Source organism: Symphalangus syndactylus, chromosome 1, assembly GCF_028878055.3.
Source record: "Symphalangus syndactylus isolate Jambi chromosome 1, NHGRI_mSymSyn1-v2.1_pri, whole genome shotgun sequence".
Lineage (NCBI taxonomy): Eukaryota > Metazoa > Chordata > Mammalia > Primates > Hylobatidae > Symphalangus > Symphalangus syndactylus.
Genome location: NC_072423.2, coordinates 92,772,007 through 92,790,153, shown reverse-complemented (window position 1 = coordinate 92,790,153; position 18,147 = coordinate 92,772,007). Strand labels below are relative to the sequence as shown.

At 58.8% G+C, this 18,147-nt stretch overlaps 2 protein-coding genes and 1 long non-coding RNA gene across 6 annotated transcripts in view; 1 reads left to right on the top strand and 2 right to left on the bottom strand.

The window, feature by feature from the left end:
- FLRT1 (fibronectin leucine rich transmembrane protein 1) overlaps nucleotides 1-1,905 on the bottom strand; it is an 83,632-nt gene extending 81,727 nt beyond the window's left edge. The window contains exon 1 of one of the 2 annotated variants that reach the window (XM_055232667.2): nucleotides 1,451-1,905. The gene's annotated coding sequence lies outside the window, so the exon portion shown is untranslated. Of the gene's footprint in view, nucleotides 1-835; nucleotides 977-1,450 lie in introns of those variants that run through there. The other variant, XM_055232739.2, reaches the window with a different exon arrangement.
- MACROD1 (mono-ADP ribosylhydrolase 1) overlaps nucleotides 1-18,147 on the top strand; it is a 169,643-nt gene that overhangs the window by 130,708 nt on the left and 20,788 nt on the right. The gene's annotated exons all lie outside the window — the stretch shown is intronic.
- Nucleotides 9,667-10,622, bottom strand: LOC134732074 (uncharacterized). The gene is made up of 2 exons (XR_010115003.1): nucleotides 10,502-10,622; nucleotides 9,667-9,805 (listed from the first exon to the last, which is right to left on the bottom strand). It is a non-coding gene; the product is annotated as an uncharacterized lncRNA (long non-coding RNA).

Here is an 18,147-nt window from a genome sequence, read left to right as displayed (position 1 = left end):
TGACAGCCCTCAGGTCTTCCTGGCTCTCACACCTACCAGGGCCCCCTCACTGCTGGCCCAGCTAGGCAGCGTCCCCTCCCAGGCACTGGCCCCGTCAGCTCAGGCCATTTCCATTTTAAACCTTCTGAGGAAGCCCTGAACAGTCGCCCACGGAGTCAGCACCAGCTGACAGGTGATGTCTGCGCCTCTCCTCCCTGGGCTGGCGGAATAGATGCAGTAGCTTTCAACTCCAGAAACCGGAATCTGGAGCCCCTGAGCGCGGCTGCCTCCCCGGCGTCCGCTGGGCAGAGACAGGGTGCCCCAGCCACCTCCCTCCACAGTGGCATCGTGGGTTCCCCCCACAGGCAGCCTGCTTCCTAACTCCTGAGCCACCTGGGGAGGGGGATGTAGAGGGGCTGGTTTCCATCCAACCCGAGGACGTAGGGGCCGCGGTGAGGCAGGGCTGTTCTCAGTCACCCCTCACCTCCATCCCCAGCCTTGGCTGTATTTATTCACATCAGAGCTCTGGCTTGCGCCTCGGGGGCCTGGCACACCCCAGCTGGGCTGTGTTCTCTCAAAACTGCCCACCCTGGAGGGCCTCGAAGGCCTCCCCGGGCCACCGGGAAAGCTGTGGCAGCTCCCTGGTGTCCCTGCTCCACAACTTTCTCCTCCTCGGGGAGCTCTGATCAGCCACGGTTCCCTGCAGCTGGGCGACAACACTCCCCAGCCTTCCTCCCCGGGGCCTCCAGTGCCCGCAAGGAGGGGCATGCTCCGCCGGGTCGGGCCGCCTCCTTGTCTTGAGAGCTGGGGGATGGGGGGGTGCCCGCCGCCCCCCGCCCAGGCACCGTGGTCTCACCGTTCCAGCCGCCAGGTGCACGGCCCCAGCCCCCGCCTGGCTCAGGGCTGACGGTCCACAGCACGCACAGGGAGGGAAGTTGGAGGCTGTTCATGCCCCCCTTGAAGTCGTTTTAAAAATAAAACCTCGCTCCAACCGTGACTCACGCGGCTGGTGGGGACGGGAGCGCGGCGCCCGGGCCGGCTGGCTGTCCCTGGCCGCGCGCCCTCCTCCGGTTCCCGAGTGCGGGAGCTGGGACCCACATGATCGGCCTGACGCCCCTCATGGGCCAGCCACCCTCCCTGGGGGCGCAGCGAGGGCATGGACTAGAGCTCCAGCTGAACCCCCGCCCTTTCCAGCCTCGGCTCGGGAGAGCTGAGCCGCCGGCCGCGCACCCCGCGCCTCCCCGCGGCGGGGCCAGCGCCACCGCCACTGGCGCTTGGCTCTTGACTCAGGGACCCCCACCCCAAATCCCAAAGGCTGGGCGTCCCGTCTCCCGCCGCTCTGGGGCAAAGCCAGGCTGCCTGACCCCGTGGCGCCTCGGGGCCCCCAGGCCCCCGGCCCCCGCCCTGCCGGCTCCGGCGCCCTGTCCCAGACGCGCGGACCCCGACCCCCGCCCGGTGCAGCCAGCCCTACCTGCGCAGCGGCCGGAGAGGCGGGTCTCCTCGGGAAACTTTGCGGTGACGGCTGGAGCCTCAGGGGTTATTCCAAGGAGCGGGCGGGAACCAGAGCCGGAGGGCGCCCAGGGGGGCCCTGGAGAGGAGCCCCCGGCGCGCGGCAGAGCACGGTGGCGGGCCCGGAGCGGGGGGCGCGCGGCGGCGCATCTGCCCGGCTCGGGCGCCCGGCGGAGCCGCGGGACGAGTGCGGGGGGTGCGTCCAGCAGCGGGGTGCGTGTGCCCGGGCGGGTGCGCTCGGCGGCGAGGCGGGGGCCAGCGGCGGTGCCCGCGCGAGCGGCGGCGGCGAGCAGGGCGCGGGGAACCAGGCTGTGCGGCCGCCTCTCCCCTCGCGGCGGCGGCGGCAGCGGCGGCGGCGGGGGCCGTGCGTGCAGGCGCGGAGCAGGGAGGGAGGGGAGGAGGAGAGGGAGGCAGCGGGCTGGGAGGAGGTGGCGGAGGCGGGGGCGCCGCGCTGCGCACTGGCCGGCGGGACCCGGCGCGGGAGGCTGCGCCGCCGCGCGGGGACTCTGGCCCAGCCCGGGAGAAGCGGCCTCCGCGCCCCGTTCCCCCGCCCTCGGCTAAACTGCCTGGGGGGAGGGCGGGTGGGGGAGCCGACCCCTCTGGGGAGTGGGGGGAGGGAGGCTCCCAAAGCCAGCCTCCACCGCGGAGGCGGGGGAGAAAGGGGTTCTAGCTCACGCGCCGCCTCCGCAACACCCTCCTCTCCGCACCCACTCATTCAACCATCCCTCCATCCATCCATTCATTCATTCATTCATTCATCCGTCCACCCATGCATTCATTCACAAACAGGTACCCACCGCCTACTCTGCATGCCAAAGTAACCCCTTCCTTCCTGCCTGGTGCCCCTTCCCTGGGCAGACCCTCTTATCCGCCGCGTGCTGTAAACACCCGGGCGCTCCCCAGTAGTACCCCTCCCACCTATTAAGGGGGCAGTGCCAGGGTCCCATGCCAGCGCCCCCTCCCATCCCCAGCTGACTGTGACCTTGGCCAAGTTGCTGAACCTCTCCCAGCCTCAGTGTCCTGGATTGTGAAATGGGAGCGTTACTACCTAGCTCCAAATGTTACTGTGAGAGATCAAGAAGACCTTGAATGGGAGGGTGGCTGGCCCGGTGCCTGGCACCTATTAGAGACTAGGAAGATGTTCATGCCTGTGGTGTGGCATCTGGGTGGGGCAAGGGAGTGTTTAGACCAGGCAGCCTCCTCTTAGCCTGAAAGTCCCCGTGCTCTTGCCATTCGCTGGGACACTAAGTAAGGGACTCTCCCATATACCCAGCCTGGCCTGCCCTGGTCAGACCTCATCACCTTGTCAGTGGCTGCTCTGAGTCCCAAGCCCCCCAGAGCCCCCACCAGGGCCCCAGTGCTCCTGATCCACCCTCAGACCGCCCACAGTCTGGCTGGGACCCTCTGCCGGCCCTGCTCTTTGCTGTCCATCGAGGCCTGGAGGCCACCTCCCCTCTGGGATGCCTTCCCAGATCCCCCTGGGGAGGGTCCCCCACAGAGACTCCAGCACCTCTCCCCCTCCTTTCCCTGTGCAAACCCAGCCCTCTTGTGCCCAGCCCTCTTGCGCCCAGCCCGGGACAGACTGGGGCCTAGCCTGAGGCTGCCGCCTCTGGCCTCTGTGCGCTCTGCGCTCTGCGTGCGCCTGTCTTTGCCCTTCCTGCCTCTCCCTCCTCACTTCACCCTTCCAGATTTCCCTCCCCTTAACTCCCTTTCTTCCTTCTCCCGATTTCTACTCAGTTCACCAAACAGCTATTTTTTCCTCCCAATTTTTATTTATTGCCCAAACAGCATTATACCAACAATAAAAGAAAGAAAAATCACCCACAATGCCACCGCCCTGTGGCGTCAACAGCTTCCGTTCCTCTGCTCCCTTCCAGGCTTGTCCATGCAGAGACGGCTGTAATTTTTACAGAGCTGTGGTTTCTGTTCCGCCTTCCCAGACCCCTAGATGGACGTGTGGCCCTGGGGCTCCGTCATTCCTCCATCATGGCGCTTGGCGTGTGGCTCAGGAATTATGTTCAAGCCTTCCTCCTCTTCTGAACCAAATGTCTTGAAGAAGAGACCCCTTTCTATCCCTGCCGCCCCCATGCCAAGCCACGGAGCTGGCACAGAGCACGGGTACTCAGTGCCTCGCAGTGGAATGGATTGTATGATTGTAGCTCTGTTTGACATGTCACACTTAGATATCAAAATGTTATCTTCAAGCCAGCCATGGTGTCTCACACCTGTAATCCCAGAGCTTTGGGGGGCTGTGGTGGGATGATTGCTTGAGGCCAGGAGTTTGAGATCAAAAATAATGTACAAAAAAATACAAAAAATAATTTTTTTTTTGAGATGGCGTTTCGCTCGTGTCGCCCAGGCTGGAGTGCAATGGCATGATCTCGGCTCATGGCAACCTCTGCCTCCCAGGTTCAAGCAATTCTCCTGCCTCAGCCTCCCAAGTAGCTGGAATGACAGGAATGCGCCACTACGCCTGGCTAATTTTTGTATTTTTAGCAGAGACGGGGTTTCACTATGTTGGCCAGGCTGGTCTCAAGCTCCTGACCTCAGGTGATCTGCCCAACTCGGCCTCCCAAAGTGCTGGGATTACAGACGTAAGCCACCGCACCCGGCAAAAAATAATTTAAAACAAACTAGGCACCTGTAGTCCCAGCTACTCAGGAGACTGAGGCGAGAGGATCACTTGAGCCCAGGAGGTCGAGGCTGCAGTGAGCTATGATCTTGCCACTACACTCCAGCCTGGGCAACCTTGTCCCTAAAAAACAAACAAAAATCATCTTCATAATTGTGGTTTTAACAGCTGCACGATATTCCACAAAGCTGATGGAATAACCTGCTCAGCCATGCCTGGTAGCTGTGCACAGTTCAGGGGATATGGCTGGAAGTCCACTGTGTGCAGGCGCTGTTTAGGGCACCAGGGACCAGAAGTGAATCGGGCCCTGCTGGATCTCGCCCTGGCAAAGCTGAAACTCTAGCATGGGGGCTGGGCACCTAGACAGTTATGGCTTAGCAAGATCTTGCTGAAGTAGGCATTACCTCGTGACCCCAAGACACAGGGCCAAGTCGATTTTGACATCAGCTTCCCCAGGGAGGTGCCTCTTGATCTGGGTCTTGGAGGGGCAGGAGGGATGTTCATGCAGACAGCAGAAGCTCACAGTTGCTGTGACGTAAAACAGCCTCGGCTTTGAGGCTCAGGAATTCTTGGTTAGAGTGGGGGACAGAAGCCGGGGGGGCATAGTGGAAGATGAGGTGGCTGGTGTCAGGATGGGTGTGCAGGGTCTTAGACAAACCTGGAGAGCCTCAACTTTATCTTGGAAGGAGTAGGGCACCACGAGGGAGTGTCATTCCAGGAAGGGGACAGTGGGCTCTGAGAGTCAGAAAAATCGCTGTTCAGTCAACAAACGCTTGCCGAGCCCCTGGGAGCTGTGGGCTCCAGGAGGACACAGGTGACTGGTAAAAGCAGTGTGGCCTTGGGCTGGAGGACTGGGCTAGTCCCTGCTGGGCACTCATGGGGGATGCACTCAGCCGCGAGGGCAGCTCAAGTCACCCGGCGATGATTTGTAGGTTCAACCTTGAGCTCACCAAGCCCTAGCTTCCCGGCTCCCAGAGGGGCAGTAACCCACGAGGCCTGGTGGGGTGGGCCTTGCCACCGGGCAGCCAAGGTCACCCTGGCCCTGCGGGAAGCATCCTTACCTCTCCAGCTGCCATCTACCCTCTCGGAGCCCCTAAATCTGGGTCCTGCTCACCATCCTGCAACTCACCAGCCATCGGCCCTGGGCACCATCCCAGCCTTGCTGTGCCTCCATTTCCTTATCTTAACGGGGCCATCTCAGACCTCCTAGGGCTAGCGAGAGTCCAGTGAGGTCCCAGGAGGAAAGTGCTTCGTATACAGTGAAGTATACGAAGTATACAATACGACTCACCATTATTAGACTGTGGTCAACTAAAGCTGGGCCACCCCTGGCTTCACTTGGGCCTGTTCTCAGCTGGGGGCAGGGGAAGGAAGTGACTTGACTCAAGGGAGGAACAGGGTCTTCCTCACTGGGGGTGGGGTCTGTGGTCATCATCAAGGACCCTTAGCCCCAGGCTCTGTGCTGGGCATCCAGGCATGAAGCCATCCCAGGGCAGTGGTCAGGGGTTGGCACCAAGGCAAGGACAAATTGCAGATGTTCAGAGGGCACAACCCTGGCCTCAGCCTTTCCCACAGGCCCCAGCCTGGGTATCACCTCCAAGGAGGGGTGGACTCCTAGCCCAGGGCCCCAGTGATGCCCCAGTGTACTACAGGATGTTCACACGAATGCATGGATATGTAACCTGTGGATAGGCAGGCTGTGCGCGCCACTTCAGGGACACCTGGCCAGCACACATCAGAAAGCTCCAGCAGCGGCCGGGTGCGATAGCTCACGCCTGTAATCCCAGCACTTTGGGAGGCTGAGGCAGGTGGATCACTTGAGGTCAGGCATTCGTGACCAGCCTGGCCAACATGGCAAAACCCCGTCTCTACTAAAAATACAAAAATTAGCTGGCGTGGTGGTGGATGCCTGTAATCCCAGCTACTGGGAAGGCTGAGGCAGGAGAATCACTTGAACCTGGGAGGCAGAGGTTGCCAGTGAGCAGAGATTGTGCCACTGCCCTCCAGCCTGGGCGACAGAGTGAGACTATGTCACACAAAAAAAAAAAAAAGGAAGGAAGGAAGGAAGGCAGGCAGGCTCCAGCAGCTTCTCTGATCCAAGTTCTAACTCCACATGTGTTCCCCTCCCACCATTATGCACAACTCAGAGGGCTGGGGCTTCTCTCCTCTAAGCACAAGGTCTAGGACCAGGAGGGTGGGCCCTGGCAGAGAGCTTCAGGGAGAGCCAGAGAGCAAGACCTCCAGCCGAGGAGGAAAGTCCCAGAGAGGGTGCCCCAAGGAGCAGGCACAGAAGGGACAAAGCCAGGTAGGGTGAAGTCAGCAAGCCCCAGGACTGGTGCTGAGAGCAGGGAGGGGCCCAAGGCAGGTCAGACCAGGCCACTGGCACTGGGGAGGCTGCCAGCCAGGACAAGAGCACGCCTCCAGCCCTGCTCCAGTGCCTGCCTCCTCCTCGTCCTCATCCCTCCCCTCAGCATGCTCCTGCCCCCAGGCCTTGAAACAAGGGTCTCACTTCTCTGCACCCTTCCACCTCTCCAGTCCTAACTACTCCTCCTCATCAGCCCAGGGCCTGGCCAACCTGTCATCAGAGAGGCCTCCCTAACCCCCACATCCCCACCACCCACCCACCTTCCTTTTTTTTTTTTTTTTAAGAGACAGGCTCTACTATATTGCCCAGGCTGGATTCGAACTCCTGAGCTCAAGTGATGCTCCCACCTCAGCCTCCCAAGTAGCTGGAATTGCAGGTGCGCGCCACCATGCCCAGCCTCTAACCCCACCTTCCCGATTAGGTCACCTTCTTCTGTCTCCCTCCTCCACTTCTGTTTTGTAGCACTTAGCTCGTTGGTGATTGCTTATGATTTCTATGACTCCGTTTTTCGTCTACCGGCCAACATGTCCACATCTCTAAGATCCGGGTGTGGCTGATTTTTTCTCTGGCGGTGTGTTTGCTTCCTGGGGAGTACACACAATAGTAGCGTGACTTAGAATCACAGGCATCTGTGCCCAGTGATGCGTGTTTTGTTAGTATTCATCTCTCCAGCAGACTGTGGGCACCTTGAGGGCACAGCCGGGCCTATTTGGGTTCCTGCGTGTCCCCAACCCCTGCTACAGTGTCCAGCATGTGGGGACAGCATGGTCAGGCATTGGTGAATGTGGCGAATGAATGAATGGACAGAACATTAAACAGGAGTGAGCATCAGGCTGACAGAGCCCTTCAAGGCAACAATGACGGAGCTGTCCCAAGGCCAACCATGATTCATAAAACTGGGAATTGCCCGGAGATGATGGCTCCTGGGGTTCTGGGGGGCCAGATGCACATCCAGCTACTGGGGAGTGTGTAGAGTCTGGGTGTGAGTTTGGCGGGTGATGGAGACATGACGGGGGAGATCAGGTCTAACCAGCTGCCCCTGGGTGGGTGGGCAGACAGACAGGGTGGGAACGCAGGCCTGGGCAGAGGCAAGACTGTGTCACCCGGTGGAGGGTGGTTCCACCTGTTAGCTGGTCAGCCCCCGGCCCCAGCAGGACTGAGGCGGTTGGTGACTAGGCTTCTCTCATGGGCCCCTCCTTCCCTTGGGAGCTTCCTCTGCTCCCCATCAGTGACATCACCTCCCCTGCCCCCATCCCTTCCAGATACTCAGGGCTGCCTCTCCCGGCTCCCTCCCTTCTCAGCGATCATTCCCAGCAGAGGATATGCTTTTTGCGGTGATTTAGACCTTCCTTTACTCCAGCTGTCATTCACCTGTTACACACATCCCAAGTTCAGGAAGGAGATGTAAACTGTGTCCTGAAAGACAGCCCTGTGGAGACACCAGCCTCAGCCAGGGTAGGGAGGGCTGTGTGATGAGCAGCTCATGGGCGTGGGTCCGAGAGGGGGGTGGGGGCGAGGCCAGCTGTGCAGGATGGGCTGGGAAGGGCCTCCAGGAGAGAGACTGGGCCTTCTGGCCGGTGCAGAGTCTGTAGCAGGTGGAAGCAGATGGGGGCTGGAGCCCGGGACAGTGAGAAAGGGGATGCCATTGGGAGTGAGAGGTGGGGCCTGATCCAAAGAGAAGGCGGCAGCCCCAAGACATCAGGGAGCCAGGGGACGGGGTCCTTGTGACTGCCCAAGGTCGGGGATGTAGGAGGCTCTGAGATTGGTGCCTCAGAGACCTCTATTGGGGATCCCCCCACCCCATCACTGTGCCTCTTCTGCCGGCCGCCAGATTCCTGTTTCAGGGGCTCCAAGTTCTGCAGCCCCCTCATCTCCCCTCCCGTTCCTCTGCCCCAGTGTGAGCTGCTTTATGGCCTCAGCCTCCCCCACAGCACAAAGGCTCTTGAGGCCCAGCGCCCACATCCCAGCACCCGCACCCGGCTCAACCAACCGCAGCAGGTGGCCACTCCCCACCTCACTGGGAACTCAAGCGGCTCCTGGCCCTTCCCCTTGGGTTGTCTCTGTCCGCCAACAGACGCCAATAAAGCTAAGGCCACTGATGGTGCCCTGGGGCGGGGAGGTGGGGATGGGAGAGTCTGAGGTGGGGTGCCCTGAGCCCAGGGTCCCTCTCCCAGAGTCCTGGGGCTGCAGAGCTGGGGTTGAGGAAACAGATGGCATCTTCTGGGACCCCTCACCTGCCCTCGCCTGCTGGCCTAGGTGCTCCAGGGGCAGGGAAGTAAGGAGAAAGAGTGTCCTAAACCCAGGGTCTCCCTCCCTGAGTCCTGGGAGGCAGAGCTGTGGTCCAGAGCTGGGGCTGGATGTAGTCACTCAAAGCCCCTTACCTGCCGGGCACAGGTGCCCCCAGCAGCCAGGCCTGGCAGGTTCTGAGCTAGGAGCACCAGCGCCGCTGAGGCTGGGCACTGGGAGGAGCTGCGGGAGGAGGGGGAGGGGAAGAGGGCCAGCGCCAGCGGCAGGGGGCGGGGCGCGATGGGGTTGCCCAGCAACCAGCACGCTGCCGCTGCCGAGGAGGGATTCTTAAAGAGCTGGGCAGAAAGGCTGGGCCGCGGAGGGAGCAGAGGGGCTGAGGCCGGGCCTCGCATACCAATGGCTGCCACAGTGACCTCCTCCTGCGTCCTGCTCCCACCTCCCTCCACCCTTCTCCCTCCTCCTTCTCCCTCCTCCTGCAGCGTGGAGCCCAAGCTGGGAGGGCAGGGGAACAGAGAAGAGGAGGCGCCCAGGCCAGGGGGGCCCTAAGGTAGGCAGGCAGGCAGGGACCAGGCTAGGGTCCTCTCGTGTCCCCACAGGACAAGGCCTGGGAGGGGTAATAACACAGGGCAAGGGGCACCCTCGGCTCCAGACCCTCAGCACAGGCCCTGGCGCTGGGGACAGCAGGGAACTAGAAGGCCTGGTCCCCACCCCACCCGGCCCTTCCCATGCGCCTCCCAGGCACTCCCCACTAGGGAAGCACTAGTTTTAGAGTCAGACACAACTGCTTCTTCCGCCTGCCCAGCCCCGTGTCCTGAGAGTCCTGGGCAGCCTCAGAGAATGAGCAGCCACTGGCTGCAGAGAGGCGGCGGGTGCCCGGCAGGCAGAGGACGGTGCTTCCTGGTGTCTGACTTAGATTCCCTGTGCAGCAAGTGGCTGCTGCCTTTCTTCTGTCTTTACTGAGAAGGGAACGTTTTTGGCCTTGGTGCAACACTTCATATTCCAAAAAGCAAAGTGACAATTCAGCTGTGCCACCTTCTTCCAGTTCCTTTCCTTCTAGGGCGTTGGTTTCAAATCTGTGGTGGGGGAGGGGAACATAGGTCAAGGGCTCCTTGCTGGGGGCCCCGGGAGGATCCGCCCACGGAAACTGTAGGCCCAGTGTAGTGCTTACAGGCAGCGTCTGGGGAAGTGTTCAAAGCAGTCACTGGGGGCCAGGGGGAGGCTATAACCCCAGAGGTTAAGACCTGAGCCTCTGGGTGGGCTAGACATGAATGAGCCCCTTCCCAGCTTCTTGCAGAGGGTGGTGGAAGCCAGCATGGGCAGGAGGGTGGGAGGGCTACAGCTACCACTGTGTCTTCATAGACAATGTGCTCTTCCATTGACTGGATTGAGCCACAGTTCTGAGCCAATCGCATCCTTGATCTAGTCCCATCTCCATGATCTTCTCTTTGGTCCCATGGGCTCAGTCATGCCGCCTCTCCCAGCCCTCCCTCAACTCATCCTCAGCCACCACCATCCCTGCAGCCCCTGCCTCCATCCCTTCACCTGCAGCCCCTGCCTCCAGGCCCACCCCTTCAATCTGCTCCCTTCCCCAGCTCTAAAGAGGGTCTTTCTAAAGGGCAAGACCAACCCTGCTGCTCCCAGCTCCAGCACCCGCCATGACACCCCATGACTGTGGGAGAAGGATCAGGGAGGGCCCCGTGGGCCTGGTCACCTCTCTGCCCTCCTCTCAGCCACAGTCCCCTCTGCAAAGCCCTTTCCCCACTGCTCACCCTCTGTGACATCGGTGGCCTCATCAATGTCTGTCGAATGAATGAGTAGTCCTAAGAGGAGCTCTTAGGTGCCAGGCCATGCCGGCCTTTGGGATCCAGGAATGCACAAAGCAGATGAGGTTGTCCCCCCAATAAACCAGCAAACACATCAGAGGATGAGGTCATTATGGGCCCAGGGTGTGGGCTCCAGAGGAAATAAAGAGGCTGATAAGAGGAATGGGGCAGAAGGCCCTTTAACTGGGTGGTCAGGGGCAGCCCCTTAGAGGAGGTGACATTTTCATTGAGTCCTGAAGGATAAGAAGGAGCTCAGCTTGGGAAGAGCTGGAAGAAGAGTGTGCCAGGCAGAGGGAACTGCATGTGCAAAGGCCCTGGAGCGTGAAAGAGCCAGACCTATTGAAGGAAGAGAAAGGAGGCCAGGAAATTGTGGGGGAGGGGTGTGGGATACAGCCATGCCTCCATGGAGGGAAGCGTGGATTTTATTCTAAGTATAATCGGAAGCTATTGGAGAATTTTAAGCAGGGAAGTGACATGATCTAATTTATATTTTAAAACGATCATCCGAACAACCACTTTGCAGAGCAATTTGGCAATAACTAGTAAAGTTAAGATATGCGCACTCCACAACCCAGCAGTCCGCTCCCAAGCGTGGACCCAAGAGAAATTCTGGTGCATGTGTGCATGGGGCGTGTAAAGATGCTACTGCCACTGTGTTTGCATGAGACAAAACCAAGCATGCTTGACTGTGGGTCAGTGGGAGAATGGGTGGCTGGGCGTGGGGTAGTTCCACCATGGAACATTAAACACCAGTGAACAAGAGGCCGAGCGCAGTGGCTCACACCTGTAATCCCAGCCCTTAGGGAGGCTGAGGCAGGAGGCTCACTTGAGCCCAGGAGTTCAAGACCAGCCTGGGCAACATGGGGAGATCTTGTCTCTGTGAAATTTTTGTTTGTTTGTTTTCCCGAGATAAGTCTTGCTCTCTCGCCCAGAGCTGGAGTGCAATAGCACGATCTTGGCTCACTGCAACCTCCGCCTCCCAGGTTCAAGCAGTTCTCCTGCCTTAGCCTCCCGAGTAGCTGGGATTACAGGCGCGCACCACCACACCCAGCTGATTTTTGTATTTTTAGTAGAGACGGGGTTTCACCATGTTGGCCAGGCTGGTCTTGAACTCTTGACCTTGTGATATGCCCGCCTTGGCCTCCCAAAGTGCTGAGATTACAAGCATGAGTTACCGCGCCCGGCCCGAAAATTTTAAAATTAGCCAGGTGTGGTGGTGTGTGCCTGTAGTCTTAGCTACTTGGGAGGCTGAGACAGAATGATCTCTTGAGCCCGGGAGGTCATGGCTGCAGTGAGCTATGATCCCACCATTGCACTCACTCCAGTCTGGGCAACAGAGTGAGACCGTCTGAAAAAAAAAAAAAAAAAAGGGTGGGGGGCCCATGAGAGCAGTGTGGGCCTGCCCAGATAAATCTCACAAGCATTGCAATGAATGATAACAGCAAACCGGGAGCTCTTGTTTATACAAAACTCAAAGACACAGAACCTGTCTTACCTTGTTGAGGGGCATGCATAGTAAAACTCTAAAAAAATACATGCCAAATCCAGAATAGTGGATACCTCTGCAGGGAAGGGGCTTCCGCTGTTTTGTAGGGTTGATTTCATGCATGTGGGAAATGCGTGGAAAAGGCTCACCAGTTGCTGGGAGAGGAAGGCATGGAGGGGTGAGGGGCAGCTGAGGAGCCGCCTAGGTAGGAGACCCCAGCAGCCAGGCCTCCTGGGATGGGGATCGGGGAGTCAAGGGGAGCCCAGGCTGGCCTGGCTGTTCAGAGCTGGTGCTCACTCTTTCCTCTTGCAAACCCCTGCTTTGTTTTCTACTAAAATAGCCCCGGCTGGGTGTGGTGGCTCCCACCTGTAATCTGAGTACTTTGACTTGTGGTTAGGAGTTCAAGACTAGCCTGGCCAACATAGTGAAACCCCATCTCTACTAAAAATGCAAAAATCAGATGGGTGTGGTATCGTGTGCCTGTAGTCCCAGCAACTCAGGAGGCTGAGGCCTGGCAGAATCTCTTGAACCTGAGAGGCGGAGGTTGCAGTGAGCCCAGATAGCGCCACTGCACTCCAGCCTGGGTCACAGAGTGAGACTCTGTCTCAAAAAAAATTTAAAAATTAAAGAACAATAAAATAGCTCCTGGTTTTCTCCTTTTAGAAGAAAGCTGAATCACAGAGAGGCAAGGGGCTTTCTGGGGTCACCCAGCAAGCTGGGTGCAGAGGAACCTGTGACCCTTCCTACGGAGCAGTCGGACCTGCCCAGCTAGGGCTGCGCCTTGACCTTTCCTGGGGGTCAAGGCTGCCTTCAAGACCCACACACTGAGGGGTCCATGGCCGTCCTAAGGCCCCCCAACTCCTCCCTTATCTTCTCTGACGCCCTCCACCCTCCCACCCGCCAAGGCTCCCTGGATCACCAGCCCCTCATTCTTGCAAGGATGGAGACTGCCCGGCTGGCTGGGGCCCAAGCCATCTCCTGGTAATTGAGTTTTAGGGATGCTTATGGTTATGCTAATGTGGGATGCTGAGTGCCTGCCCCATGGTGCCTGGGAGAGGGGAGGCCCAGGCAGCAGCTCAGTCCTCCCGTGGAAGTCAGACAGCCCAATTCAGACCCAGCTCCCCACTCCCCAGCTGCATGAACTTGGGCAAGTCACTCAGCCTCTGCGAACCTCTATTTTCTCATCTGTAAAGTGGGGAAAATCATAGGACCCCCTCAATGGGCTCTTGTGGGGAGGGCAAAATGAAAGAAGCCACTGGAAATACTTGGCCCAATGCATGGCACGGAGAACTTGCTTGATAAATGTGTCATCAGCTATTTTTTGTTTCGTTTTAAAGTCTGGAAGGTCCTTCAGGGCCATGGGAATGGGGCGAGCCGAGTCTGCGCCAAGAGCGAGCAGCTGACTTCGTTTCTCTTGTGTTTGTGTTGCATGCTCATGGTATTCCATTCGGTGGAATGAACATGAATTTCTTACTTAGCAAAATACCAGTACGTGGAAGGTGCTTGGGGTCAGGACTTGGAGAGGGGGTGTTGAGGACCTCCAATGTTGCCAGGGGGTTAGGGGCCAGCTTGGGGTGGGACTGGCCAGGAGATTGGGTCTCCAGGGGCCTAGGCAGCCAGGCAGACAGAACCCAAGAAACCCAGGCAGGAAGCAGACAAGAGAGGCCGAGGCCAGCTGGAACTGCAGCCACGTCATTTTGAACAGTGAACTGTGAGGCTTTTATGGGGAGAGGCGTGGGGGTGGGATGCCTCGATTGGACCAGGAAGAGGGGCTATAGAATGGAGTGGACGTGGGTGAACGGGCAGGGAGCACCTGGAGGTGTGTGGGAGTGAAGGAGGCTGCTCTGAGGTACAGGGGAGTTAGGGGAAGGAGGGCCTGGAATGGGCCCAGGGGGAAGGAGGAGACTGAGGGGAATCTAGTGGGGATGCCCAGCTGGGTACCACCCCCAGCAGCTTTGAGCAGCTCCCAGGCTCCTGTCAGAGAAGACGTGGTGAGGGGCTTAGCCCTGGACCAGCGAGGTTCAAATCCTTCTCCCTGACTTACCAGGGGTGCTGGGACCTTCTGCTCCCAGGAACCGCTCCCCCTGCTTCGGGGCCCACTGCCACAGTGAAGCCCTATGAGGCTGTAGGTTTTACGGGCATTTTTAACTTTATCATCTATGCCTCACAAGGGCCTCAGTTAAATGATCACCCCCCCTACAGATGAGGAAACTGAGGCCCCAGGAGGTGGGGTCTGACCCAAGATCACAGCTGGGGGTTTCAGGACCAGGGCTGGCAAGGCATAAGGATGTTGGCTCCTCCCACTGAAGTCTGTGGCCTTGGGCAAGTCATTTCTCTTCTCTGGGCCTCAGCTTCCCCATCTGTAAGTGGGGCAGGAGGGTGTGTGAGCACGTGCAAAGATGATGGTCAAAGATCCATGTGGAGGCCAGGCGTGGTGGCTCACCTGTAATCCCAGCACTTTGGGAGGCTAAGGCAGATGGATCACTTGAAATCAGGAATTTGAGACCAGCCTGGCCAACATAGTGAAACCCCGTTTGTACTAAAAATAGAAAAATTATCCCGGCATGGTGGCACATGCCTGTAGTCCCAGCTACTCGGGAGGCTGAGGCAGGAGAATCTCTTGAAACCAGGAGGCAGAGGTTGCAGTGAGCTGAGATCGCACTACTGTGCTCCAGCCTGGGCAACAGAGCAAGACTCCATCCAAAAAAAAAAAAAAAAAAATCCATGTGGAAGCTTGCTGGGGATGCACTTGGTGCCCATAAATGGGAGCCCTCACCCTCCAGTGAGGCCCCTGCTCCCCTGGCTCCCCAGTCTGGAAAATGTCCAGGAAGTCTCCCACCTTCCACCTGGGCCACCCCACCACGGAGGACAGTGACCTTGGCCTGGGGGGACAGAGCTTGTCAAACAAGCAACTGCTCTCACAGCTTGAAATGCCTTTGAAGTCTCTTATTTTATCTTCAAAATCTAGCACATTTCACATTTTATTCCATCTGCGGGGTGTTTCTAATATAAAACATGTTTTAAACGACTCGCCCTCAGGTCACACGGATACCCACCGCTGGCCTGCAGGAAGTGGGGCATCGGTTTCCAAGAACAAATCCCGCTCCCCTAAGCCCCCTGTGGGGCCAGGCCTGCCAGCTGGTCAGATGATGGGACAGTTGGCAGTCACGGAGCCCCTTGGAGGTGCCAGGCTCTGTGCTGATGGGCAGGATCTGGGCTCGGGGAGGGTGAGGAGGATGCTGGGGACGCACTTTGCGGGAGCACCCAGGAGGCTTACTATCCCCAGGGGAAGTCTGAGAGGCATCCCGAAGGCAGGGGTCACCCGGACACTGCAGTAGCCAGGAGGCCCCTCCTGCTACCACCTGTGCCCCCAGTCCCTTCCCTGTGAAGTTCATCCCTCCTCTGTCTAAACCCCCCAGCAGCTCCCATTTCTCACTAAGGCTCTCAAGGCCCCCCAGGGGCTGCTCCTGCCTGACCCCCCTCACTTCTGTCCTCCTTCCCTGCTCCTCACTCAGCCCCCAGGCTTCAAGGCCTTTGCTCCTCATCCCCCACCCCTGCCTGGCTGTACTGCTCACACCAGCTCCAGGGTTCAGCAGGCCCCGCCCACCACCCCTCCAGATCCACTGCCCGCCACCACCACATCCCCCGCCCCGCCACACTCCCTTGCATTTCCTGAGCAGCCTCTGGCACTCACAGGGATTCTTGTGCAAGTTGATTCTCATGCTGTCTTTCCTGATGGTCTCCCGGCCAGATGATGCACGTGCCAGCAGGGCTTTGCCCATCCGTGTCCCAGCACCCGGCACACGGTAGGGCTGGCTGCACACTTGTCAGAGGACAGAAGGCTGAGATCCGGCTCACGAGGGGGAGGGGAGAATGAAGGCCAGGCCAGGACGCTGGGTGACTTAGGGGAGCAGCCCCCAGCCCCCCACTCCTGGCTGGGGCCCCTCCAGGCAGCTGAGGCCAGGGTGAGGCGCAGAGCAGCAAGCAGGGGGAGTGGAGGCGGCCTCCAGGGACATGCAGGTGAGCCGTGCCCGCCTCAAAGTCACCGCTGTGCCTGCTCACTCGGCCTCTCCCTGGCCCAGGAACCTGCTCAGCGCTTTCCTCGGGTCACTGCGTCTCCTCTGATGTCCTGGCCCCCACACAGCGCCCCTCACCGCCCTCGGCAGCCCCCCTCCCTGGGCTGGAGGATTTCGTCCCTGTCAGGGAACAGCAGAGGCAGCTCCTGCACCTGAGCACCTTCATGGCTTGGTCCTCCTGCCACTGCCCTTGGAGCAGCTGCTGTCGCCTACACAGCTCCCGGCCCAGGTCCTGCCTCCGGAGGGCCCCAGGGTGGGCTCCCCTGCATGGCCCATGGTAGAGAGCTGAAGCTTGGGAGTCAGGCAGGCAAACCCAGCTCAAATCCAGCTGAGTGACTCTGGGCACCATCTGTAATGTCCATGGGATCCTTCAGGAACTCATTAGTGGGCACCTGCTGTGAGCCAGGGGCTGTGCTGAGAGCCGAGGAAGAACCATGGGGGAGACACCCCAGGGCAGGAGTGGGGGTGTCAAGATAAGCACCTGGGGGCCAGGCGCCGTGACTCATGCCTGTAATCCTAGCGCTTTGGGAGACCGAGGTGGGTGGATCACCTGAGCTCAGGAGTTCAAGACCAGCCTGGCCAACATGGTGAAACCCCATCTCTAAAAATAAAAAAAATTAGCCAGGCATGGTGGCTTGCACCTAGACTTTCAGCTACTTGGGAGGCTGAAGTGGGAGAATCACTTGAACCCTGGAGGCAGAGGTTGCAGTGAACCGAGATCAAACCACAGCACTCCAGCCTGAACGACAGTGAGACTTCATTTCCAAAAAAAAAGATAGGCACCTGGGAGGGGATTCTGGAGGCAGTGATAGCGATTCATGGCCCCCCAGGAGAGCATCACCGGGGGCCAGGAGACCTGAGGAGGTGGGAGATGATGAGGGTCTCCTCCAGGCAGAGGTGCCATGGCAGAGTCTATGCGGAGGGCCTGGGGCTGGAGAGTATGGGGCAAGTTTGAGGACCATATGTATGGCAGAGGGAGAGGAGGAGGGGAGGAGATGGTCGATGGGGCCTGGGGGTCTACAAGGAGCCAGTCTTTATCCTAAGAGCAAAGGGATTTCTCATTTCTCACTAAGGATCCCAAGGCCCCCAGGGCTCCCCACTGGGAGGGTTTTCATAGGGCAGCTGAGGCAAAATAGGAGAGTTTACCTCCTCTCCGAATGTACATTGTGAGAGGATCACTTTCCATGGCTCAGCGTCCTCATCTGTAAAACGGGTTTGTAATCACATCTTCCAAACAGGGAAAGGATTAAACGAGCTGTGCAAGCACCAAGCTTACCCAGCCTGGGCCCAGGCATTCCACCCTGTTGGTCCCTTTCCTCCATAAAAAATATCTTAAATTATATTTTATGACTTGGTTAGCATCAAGACAAATGTATTAATATTGTATCTGATAACATTGTCTTTGACCTAAAAGTTCACTGTTTTCTTCTGATTTTAAAAGAACTACAACATCTTTGTGGGCCCCTAAAAGTGTCATGGGCCCTAAGCACGTGCGTACTGTACCCAGCAGGGAGGCTGGCCCTGCCTGGGCCCTAGGAGGCTGGCGCTGCCCTCTCAGTGAGGTGTTGGCTGGTAGGGTGCCCTCCTCATGCACGTCCCTGTGCCCCTCCCTCCATGCCTTTCCTTCTTATCCCTCAAGCCTCAGCTCAAATGCCACCTCCTCTGAGAAGCCTTCCCAGTCTGCAGACTTCAGTAGATCCCACACACTCCCATTCCCCTTGCCACGGCATTTAGCATGCCCAGGGCAGCTCTCAAGCCTGCTCCCAGCTACCCCTCTGGTCAGGACTGGAAGCTTCCAAGGCCCAGGGACTACATACTGTTCTTTTCTCTGTGCCTGCTGCCCAGCACAACCCTGTCACCCAATTAGCACTGAATTCAAATGTTTTGTGTGGAGCATGGAGGAGGGGCCGGGTGCCACCTGTGCCTCGGGCCTCCTGTGACCTGTCGTTTCCAAGTACTCAGGTCTGGCCCTCTCCTTTTCGCTGGACAGTGGACACCTGCCAGCCTCTAACTAGGCTGGGAGCAGGGGC